Here is an 11,372-nt window from a genome sequence, read left to right on the forward strand (position 1 = left end):
CAGATTTTCAGTGTACAAAATTCAGAATAAGTAGTATCATTAATAATCATCAACAAAATAAAATAATACAAATTTTGTTTCCTAATTAATATTTACCATTCATCAGAGAAAAAAAAAGAAACAATAGAAACAATGTTACCTCAACCATTTCCAATAAGCCCTAAATTACAAACAATTTTTTGCAGACTGTGATATAGTAATGCTCCTGCCATGGTTGCCAATGTTTTGAATGTAAATGAATCAAGTTGGTAGAATTGCAAATGGTTTCCAGCAAATGGTTAAAATTGAAATGCAGAGTTTGCAGGGGTAGGTGAATTCAATATTAATTTGCAGGGGTAGGTTAATTTCTTCTCTGTCGCTCACTCACGCACAACCACAACCCCACCGTACATTTAAAAATAGTATTTGGAGTTTAGTATTTACATCTCCGGTCATGGTATAAGAAGAACAATAGATCATTTACATGGAGGGTTTACATAATCGATTATTAGTGCATATATATTCACATTGATGGCAAAGATAGATAAAAACAATACAAAGAATGAACAAAGATACAAAAAATCGAGGAGAAAGGAAGAGAATTTGGTATTCAATGAAGGACCGTGCAATGGTTGCTAGGAGAACTAGTTCGTTGTTGGAAAAATTGATGGAGAAGAAGAACGAATTTCCCAAACCCTTAATCAATATTGCCCACTCTAAATATCAATGTTGTTGTGCTTGGAGGATGCGAATGTTGTTGCTCTGGTTGGAGACGCGCCTGCTTCTACTGTGGTTGCTGTGGCTGCAGACAATAGCCACTTCTGCTGGTGGGAGACGAGGCTTTTCTGTTTTCGCGCGAGGGTTAGATGAAAAGAAAACACAATGGGAAAGATTGGATGGGGCGAGAGAATTTTTTTTATGATACACAGATCACGCTCTTCTGCATAAACGCTTTCCATTGATTATAAAACGCTATCTATTTCATCTATTTAAAATAATTTATTTATTTTTAAATATATAAATGAAACCGTATCATTTAGATGTTAAAATAAATAACGTTTTTTTGCTTAAAAGCTATATATTAACGTAATATAAATAGCGCTTAACTTTGTAAACGCTTTCTATTAGCTTATATTAAAATATTATTATTTTTAAAAGTATAAAACAAACATAGATAGCGTTTTTTCTAATAAAGCGTTGTCTATGTATAACGCTTTTTATAGCATTTGTTTAATAAAACGCTGTTTTTTAGCATGTGTTTTAATACATAGCGTTTAATTAAATAAGCGTTATCTAAATAACGTTATCTATTCCTAATTTTGGCGTAGTAATTATAAGATTATAGGATTATAAGATTATAAGATTATAAGATTATATGATTATAAGATTATAAGATTATAAGATTATAAGATTATAAGATTATAAGATTATAAGATTATAAGATTATAAGATTATAAAGTTATAAAAAAGATATCTTATTCAATAGATTTATTCTATTTAAATGGGATGTCACATTTTTATGGTAGCAAAGCCTTTGTTCCTTAGAGTTTGTGGGCTTGTCCTTGCTTATCTTTCGCTGTGTCTTCCTTGTCGTGTTTTTGTTAAGTTTTTAGTCTAATCAAGTTTGACTTATTGTTTCTCCTGTGTGTCCAATGATATGGCACCTCCTCGTATAGCTCATCCTCCTGCTCAAGGCGATATGCCAGATATCGCAAAGGCGATTGAGGCTTTGGCGGTAGTCGTGAGTCAACAAAGGAATGCTATGATACAGCAACATGAAGCTTCCATGCAGCGTCAAGAAGCATCTCTAGAGCAACAACAATTGGTTATGCAGCAGATTGAGGCTGCAAGGTTGGCTTCTAAGGCTACTCAGAGGCAACACATGGAAGCCCTTTAGTACTTGGGGGAGAACATGGTTGGTGGCCCCGTCTACGGTCCTCACTCCCAACCCCTGTAAGACCCGGGAAAATTAATTAATTAAATAATTAATTAATTAATAAATGCGAGTAGAAAGAGCCTTTATGGCATTAATTGTTGTTTAATGTGACGTGGAAAAGTACTAGCTCAAGTGGTTGAGAGTATTTGTTGTGTGTGAGAGGACTTGGGTTTGAGTCCTATGAATGCCAATTATGTGTTGTTGTTTTACGATTTATTTTTAATAATATGTAGGAGTATGGAATTTGTAATGTCAACTTATGTTGATTTGTGTATATCACCAAAAGTGAATTGGCATAGTGGTTGTGCTTTGGCATTGTGAGTGGAAGGTCACGAGTTTAAACCTTGCTAGACAGAACTTAACCTTTATTTTTACTAAATTTGGTTTGGAGTGAATGTGGCTAGGTAGAGAACCTAGCAGAATGGGGCAACTAAGAGGGTTGAAAAACTACAAAATAACTACAAAATAATTAGCAGATTGAGAGTGTGAGTGGAGTTTTGGGTGTGCAAGGGCTGAAGCAAGAGGGAGTCTGTGAATCAAGGTTGTTGTCTTCTCAATTTTTGATCACTAATTCCAGGTTAGGGGAGTTGTCCTTGGTGCCTATAAAATTACTTATGTGTGTTATGATTTTTGGAACATTGTGATTTTCAATTGAATTCTGTTGGATGTGAAACTCGTGGCATGTATGATATGATTGGAAAATCTGGTTGGTTTGATGTTGGATGCAAAGTCTTTTATACATTATATGAGAGGGATGAGGGTTTTACACTTGCATGGGCAATACTGATTTAATTTCGAGGGTTGAGACTCCAAATGGTTATATAACATGTTTGATGGTTGTTATTCATTGTTTTATGCTTGGTAATGTAGGAAATATCGAATTGGTATGGTTGTGATTTGGTTGGCATTGTTTTGGGTGGTCTATGTGCGTGAAACAGAGGCAAACTCTGCAACTTTCGCCCAAGCAAGTCTATCTCGCCTAAGCGAAAGTTGTAGAATCAGGTTAGAGTAGTTTGATTCGTGGAACTCGCTCAGGCGAGCAAGGTCAGAATTGGGCGACTTGGTCTCTCGCTTAGGCGAGAGTGGCTCGCCCAAGCGAGATCGCGACGTGACCTGTGTGTTCTGAGCGCGATTTCTCGTCCAAGAGAGGGGTTTTGGGGTTTTAGGCGACGGATACTCTCGCCTAGGCAAGAGTGGCTCGCCTAAGCGAGTTATCGAAGTGCAGGGATGATGTTTTTGTCTAAACCTCGTCTAGGCGAGGTCTATGTGTTGTATTGGGCGAAGGTGTGACTCGCCCAGGCGAGAGAATCTCGCCTAAGCGAGATAACGTGATGTGGTCACTATTTTAAGCTCGCTTAGGCGAGGTGAGCTAGCCTAAGCGAGGCTGAGGGCTTTTTTGGGCGAGCGTGCCTAACTTAAGCGAGTTTATACGAGTTACTATGTTTTTATGTGCTTGTGAGTGTGTTTTGGCTGTTTTATCCTAAGAATAGGATGTATATGCATGTGGTGTGGTGTTTGGGCTTGAAGGACTAAGTCCAATAGGGGTCTGGGATGTGCTCGGTGGTTGGACACATGATGGGCATGGAACTGGTTGAGTTCCCGTCGGCTACTATTGGACGAGGAGTCCTTAGTATGGTGATTGCATGTGTCGGGCGCATGATGGGCAAGGAACTGTTTTGTTCCCGTCGGCTACTATTGGGCGAGGAGTCCATAGTATGGTGATTACGTGCGTGCCAGGGTCCAAGTTATGAGGCTTGGATGTTTTTACTACAAGCGAGGAGTCTGTAGGGCAGGACTATGAGCGGGATAGGCTCATAGGGTTGAACCACGAATGAGTTAATTTCGTGGGAGCACAGGAAAGTCCCAAGACCTAGTTCATGCATATGACTCATGAAGGACCATGAGGTCATGGTTGGATGATTTGGAAAGTATGAGAATTTTAATTATCTTATTTAAGGTTGGGGAACATATTTATTTCATATATCTGTTTATATTTTTATTGTGCATAGCTCACCCTATTTGCTTGTGTGTATGGCGATGATCGGATAATTGGTTATCCGGGAGCAGATGTTGTGACAGGTGAGCCAGGAGATGCTTAGAGACGGAGAGCATGGGGTACTTAGGTTTTTGAAGCATTTTTTTTATTTTGGTTTTTGATGTAACTTTAATATTGCTGGACTATATTAATTTTTGTACCGAACGATAGTGAACTTGTGAATTATGTTACAGTTACTATCTTTGTTTTAAATTTCCCGCGCTTTTGGGAAATAGTTTATATAAAAATGTGGTATTTATTTTAATTGGAATTTTATTTATTAAATATTAGTAATATTCCTTAGGGATGTTACAACCCCCACCTCCTGAGTGGAGCTTAGATGATTTCCTAAAGCATCAGCCTGTCAAGTTCAATGGCAAGACTAGTCCTGACCTACTTGATCAGTGGATGAAGGACATGGAGTGGATCTTTGACGCCAAAAGGTGTTTAGATGAGAGCAGGTTTGCTTTCACAATCTACATGCTCACAAGAGAGGCTAAGCATTGATGGGCTAGCATGAAGTTAATCATGGAAGAGAAGCATGAATAGATCACTTGTGAGGCCTTCAAGAGAAAGTTCCTCTCTGAATACTTCCCAAACAATGTCAGATACGCTAAGGAGGTGGAGTTCCTCCAGTTGACACAAGGGAACAAGTTAGTAGCGGAATATGCTAAGAGATTTAAGCATCTGGGGCGCTTTTACACCCCTTTAGATGATAAGTGGTTGTCCAAGAAGTTTGAGAATGGTCTCAGAGGAGACATTCGTTTGATGGTGGCCCTACTCTCCATCAAGGACTTTGCGGCCTTAGTGGAGAAGGTTGTGGTCATGGAAAGGATGAAGACTGAGGTAGAAGCTCAGCACCAACAACAATAGAGAGTTAGTGGACCATTTGGGCCCAAGCCTAGATTTGAAGAAAAAAAGAAACCTTATGCTAGGCCTCACTCCTAGTCTCAAGGGTTTAAAGGGTTTTCTTCTGCGCCCAGTAGAATTCAGTGCCCTCAGTGTAGAGGACCTCACCTGAGGAGTGTTTGCCCTCAATTGGCCGGCTTTTGCATATGCAACAACTGTGACAACTTTGGCAGGGATTGTCCCACTTTGGGAAGAGTAGTGACACAACCCCTAGTTCATACTCAGTAGAGAAGAAGAGACGGGAGAAGAGGCACCAAACCTCAAGCAACTGGCAGGGTTTATCCGATGACCGGGGTAGAGGCGGCAAGCTCAGGTAACCTTGTTGTTGGGTGTTGTCTTATTGTTGGTAAACGTCTTTGTGTACTGTATGATTCTAGAGCGACACACTCCTTTGTGTTAGAATCTTGTGTGCAAGTGTTGGATCTGTCGGTCTGTGAACTATAGTTTGACCTTGTGGTATCTACTACAGCATCTGGGTTGGTCAAGACATTGTCCTTGTGTGCTAGGTGTCCTGTGGAGGTAGAAGGGCGCATGTTCAAAGTCAATCTGATATGCCTCCCTCTACAAGGTTTGGATGTGATCTTGGGAATGGATTGGCTCTCTACCAATCATGTTCTTGTAGACTGCCGGCAGAAGAAGCTGTTGTTCTCCAACTCAGAGGAGCCTGAGTTGTTGTCTTCTTAGGGTGTTTTGAAGGAGATCAAGGATGGCGCCTAGTGTTTCATGATCTTTGCTCAATTAGAGGTTGAGAAAGATGAAAAAATAATACTGATATTAGTGGTGCAGGAGTTTGAGGATGTGTTTCCAGAGGAAGTATCGGGGTTACCCCCAAGAAGGGAAGTTGAGTTCTCCATCGGTCTGGTACTAGGAGCAGGTCGAGTATCAATAGCTCCTTATCGTATGGCTTTGGCTAAGTTGGTGGAACTTAGGAAGCAAATAGAGGAGCTTTTGGAGAAACAATTTATATGACCTAGTGCCTCACCGTGGGGAGCACCTATGTTGTTGGTAAAAAAGAAGGATGGTAGCTCAAGATTGTGTGTGGACTATAGGTAGTTGAATAAGTTGACTATTAAGAACAAGTATCCCTTACGAAGGATAAATGATCTGATGGATCAGTTGCATAGGGCGTCAGTGTTTTTCAAGATTGATCTACGATCAGGGTATCACCAGATCTTGGTGAAGGCCTAGGATATCTAGAAGACAGCTTTCAAATCCAAATATGAGCACTACGAGTATGTGACTATGCCTTTTGGTGTGACCAATGCTCCAGTTTTGTTCATGGATTACATGAACATGATCTTTAGGCCATTTTTAGGTAAGTTTGTCGTGGTCTTCATAGACGACATACTCATCTATTCTAAGACTCATGAGGAGCATGTTGAGCATTTAAGGACAGTGCTTGGAATTATGAGAGAGAAGCAGTTGTATGCCAAGTTGTCCAAGTGTGACTTCTGGATAAAAGAAATGCAGTTCTTGGGGCTTGTGATATCGGCCCAAGGCATAGTTATGGATCCAACTAAGGTGGAAGCAGTGATAAAGTGGGAATGTCCTAAGTTGTTGACGGAGATCAGAAGCTTTATGGGTCTAGCTGGCTACTATAGGAGATTCATAGAGAAATTGAAATGTTTTGAGATATCATGTGAATCTGGTGTGAGAAAATGATTGTGGAATGAGATAGAAATAATTCCATGAATCTCTTGGTGAGATTTCATGGTGGTGTTGTAGTGTATATAATTAGATAAGGATTCAAGTAAGGTTGCATCTCGAAACTCTAAAGAATCAGTTAGTCTCACGTAGAGCAAACTGATTCAAGTGGTGAGAGTAGCGGGAGACCCTAGTCTTTGACAGGATAATGACCTTAGATGATTGAAGGCTAACCTTGTGCGTGGTAGGATGAAACCCATTGGTAATGGCTCTGCAAAGCAGTAGAGGCCACTACAAGTGCAAACATCCAGTGAATCTGATCTCTTTATATGTATCTGGATATTTGAGTCATAGAGTCCCATTGCTTGTTTGCTACCACATGGATAATTACATAAAAGTCTGCGTAACTTCAAAGGGACTTTGATGTTCTCTGTAATAATTTATCTAAATATTCTTGTATTTCTTTTTTTCACAATATTCTAAATATTCTTGATTTTGTTGGAATATTTCTTTCATCAAAATTATCTATGGATGGTAAAGAGAGTGTACACTTTTTTTTGGGCCAAAAAATAGTAGCATTGGTTTCACAATTTTTTTTTTCAATTTTCTCTATTGTTTTATAATATCTTGCAAACTAGTATTTTTAAGTTGTTCTTCTATCTTTTTTATTTAATTTCTTTGTTCAACATATTAATTTGTTTTCTTTTATTGATGATTTGTTTAACAAAATTAATTATCTTTCTTTTGGAGTTTTATAAATTCAGAACACATTTATCTTTCCATTGGTATTAACCCCTTTGCAGTTACTCGATATAGATATAATAGGGTTAAAAAAAAGTGTTCCTAAATTCATATGTATTGTAATATTTTTTGTTAATACAAAAGAGGTATTATAACAATTTTTTTTTTACATATCTTAGCACTAAACTCTTGATATCTAATGTTCATTTTAGACCCGTTTGCACTAATAACTTTGATTACTTACTTTTCATAGTATTATGTGGGTACCTGAATATATTAATGCTAATTCTTCAAATCTTTCTTCTTTAATTATTAATGTTACTCCCATTTATTAGTTGTTATTAACTTAATAAATTAATATAACTATTACTTGGACTAGCTTCTTCATCACTTTTATATTTTCTTTTTGTTCTTGTAAATCTTTTATAGTTATATGATGACACATACCTTTAAATCTATTATAAATTTCTTTAACATTTATTGGTGAGATATTTTGAGCTTCTACATTCTTTTTATTAAATTACTTAATTATTGTAAGAATTCATTTCTTAGTGGAGAATCTTCTAATTTATCTATTATTGATATTAATGTATTAATTTGTTATGAAGTTAGCATATTAATATTTTTACTACAATTAATACAATTACATAATCCTGGTCCTAAGCAATAATCTTCTCTATCTTCTTCTTCTCCTTCACTATTACTACTAGAAAGTTCTTATTCTAATTGTTCTAATTCAATTTCACCATTTTTTTCATCCGTACTTTTTATTTCTTGCTATTCTGAATTTATTAAAATATTGAATAAACTTTACCTTAATTTTTCATCTTCTAGTTGATTTGTTTTATGGGTTGTTCTACAACTATTAACATAATGACCTTGCTTACCATATTTTCAACACACATTTTCTTTTCTTAAGTTTTTTATATTTGGGTTTTCTTGTTGATTTGTTCTCTTGAGATTTATTTTGTTGAGTATTTTTATAATTTTTGTATGGTTTTCTATAAGGGATCTTAGTTTTATTTTCTTTTCTAATCATTTTCTTTTTCCTTTTCCTTGCTCTGACTAATTCCAAACCATATGGTTGACAAAAAGTTATTATTTCTCTTATTTATCATATTTTCTTTTCTTAATTTATTTTATAATTTAAAATATGTACATACCTGAATTCTGGTATATGTACTTATACTATGTATTTATCCATAAGGAATTATATTGTATAGGTTTTCCATAATGATTTTCTAAATTTAATTTTACCCTTTTGCAAATAATTTTGCTAATCCTGCTACAAATCTTTCTTTCCAAAATCCTACAAATCCATCTTCTCTTAATGCTACTTTTGACATAAAAAAAATATTTTTATACCATTTATAATGTGACATATTAAGACAATATAAGTTTGTTAATTGGTTTGTTGCTCTGTCTTTAAATATATTAGGATCTCCTACAAAATTATGAAGTATTGAATAGATTAAAGTTGCTACTACATCTTCTTGATTTGTTTTTAATTTTATACTATCAAGTTTTGAATATTTATCTTGTTTTGTACAAAGATTATCCCACCAAGCTTTTAATTGACCAGTAAATCCTTGTACAATAGTTATAGCAACAATTTTGTCACTACAATCTTCCTCCTTATGAGTAAGTGGTTGTCATAGTCATAACAAATCCCTAGTCAAGAGACCAACTGATACCAGATGATGGATGATCTAATCGGTGGAAAATCAACGAACTCCACAGTAAAGCTTCCAAACTCGTGAATCTACGCAACGGAAGAATTTAAACTCTCACGTTCCAAAAATGGAACCTCACACTCTCACAGTTTCAGTAATCCTAGAAGGAGAAACTCGTCTATCAGTGAACTCCGAAGGTGAAAGCAAATCACAAAGTGATTCTCTCATATATTCATCAAAGTTAACGTTTACAGTGGTGGAATGCCTATATATATACATACATATATATATATAGGAACAAAATATATATATATATATATATATATATATATATATATATATATATATATATATATATATATATATATTGTTCATGCACAGAACAAATAAGATAAGTTAGGCACAAGTGTCACCTTACTTATACAGTCTGCTATCTTCTTAGTTGGCCTCTTCTCAGTTTGCACATGTTTGTTTGGACCCGGGAGGGGTTACCTGCACAAGGGACTCCGAAGCTCAAGTCAGTCAAAGCTCTCTAAAAGTCAAATCAAGTGATTAATGGAGTAATGAATGCATACCTTTAATTACTGGGGTCCACGTGTATTTATAGAGCATTAATTATGTTGGGTTATGCCATGGGTAGTTTGGGCTGTAAGTGGGCCTGGGCCCTAACCCAGGCCCTTAGGTCGATTATTGTGGACTCATTGAATATCAGGGGGCTTTAATTTTGTTAAGTGTATTAAGGTTGTCGGCCTAAACCGACTACTTCCCTTGGTGGTTTGTGTTGCCCAAATGTTGTCTTAAGCAGGTCATTCCTCTAGATGTTTATGCTATCGGTTCAGGCCGGTTAGACTTAGGTCAGCCCAGCCTAAGTCGGTTACTTGAATGTTTTGGTGTATAGGTATGGTGATCGTTTTATTATTATTTTGTTAAGTTGGCTTGGTGTGGTACACCAGTCTCCTAGCTTTGACCGATATAAGTATCGGCCAAGGGTGATATGTGTTGATATGCTAGCAGGACCGGCTAGGTGTAGTACATATATATATATATATATATATATATATATATATATATATATATATATATATATATATATATATATATATATATATATATGAAGAGAGGCATCCACGCATTACAAAGAAGGGGTGAAATGGAAAACAAAGAAGCCTTAGCAATGGAGAGAAAATCTGAACTATGCTCACAAGATGAAAAGGTTGCTTCAGGCATAGGAAAATTAATGACATGGATTAGAGAACTTGGGTCGTTGTTGATCAACCCAATGTGAAGATGCACATGTGTTGCAATGTTGATGAAGTGGGTTGCACGTTGCAGGCCCAATCTTGTAGAGGGGTGTAGCTGCTGAAGACAAAATGCATGCTGACTTTGGAGGCCCATTCAGAAGCTGTTGGATCATGAGGATCATGGGTTGCATGTTAGGCCCAAAAGAATATGTAAGTTGAATTACGTATGAAGGTTGGGCTTCACTCTCGTGCTATAAAGCTTGAATGGAGAAATTTGATTTGATTGATTTTCTTGGCCAAACAAAAATACAAAGAAATTAAAAGTGAGATAAAATTAATAATGGCCCAAAAGTACAAGACTCAACACAATTATTTATTTGTTTATTTAATACATGGTAAAGAAAAATGGGTCTGACCATTAGCCAAGCTATAGGGCCTTGGGGAGATTTCCATTTGTAATACATCATACATTATATCGAAATTTATAAAAGAAGTCATACCATGCAAATGGCGTGTTCATGGAAGCTGAGGAATGCCTTCGTGTGCATCCTACCACCTTTATCAGATAGATGATTCTTTTTAGTTGTATCACATTTTTATCGATACACAAGCATGTTCCACTTTTCAAGGAGGTCATTCCAAATCTTATTTCCAATCCATTTAGGCTTCTTACCTTCTCTTTGAGCTTGTTTAAGCATCTCTGAAAGTTTATGAGAAGCCTTGGAATGGAATTTTTTCTTAATTTTATCCTTATCCTCAGTGTTCCATGTTACCTTCCTCTACATCAAATTATGGATGTTATATTTGTTAAGTAGAATGTTCCAAGAAGTTTGAAAATGAAGAAAATTACATGTTAACATTGCAATAGGAAAGCAAGATATAGAAATATAACATAAATTACAAGGTTAAATTTAACATGGCTTAAAAAATTATTGCTTAATGGTGGTTGTGATGATCTTTGATGAAATTTTTGTTAGATAAAACCTAAATAACAAAACAAAGTTATTAACCATTATAGGATAATAATAATAAATTACATGTATACATTTATTATACTCCTACCCTTCTTCAATAGGTTGAATCATCAGACGCTCACCAACTGAGGGGACTTCCTCCTCAAAGTCTTGTGTGTGTGCTCCAACTGAGGTAACATTGATGGACTCTTGAACCTGAATGTGATCCTAAGGTATGTGTACATGGTGATGGTATAACTA

This window comes from Vigna unguiculata, chromosome 8, assembly GCF_037176805.1.
Source record: "Vigna unguiculata cultivar grain cowpea cultivar isolate G323 ecotype 2 chromosome 8, ASM3717680v1, whole genome shotgun sequence".
In the NCBI taxonomy this organism is placed as follows: Eukaryota; Viridiplantae; Streptophyta; class Magnoliopsida; order Fabales; family Fabaceae; genus Vigna; species Vigna unguiculata.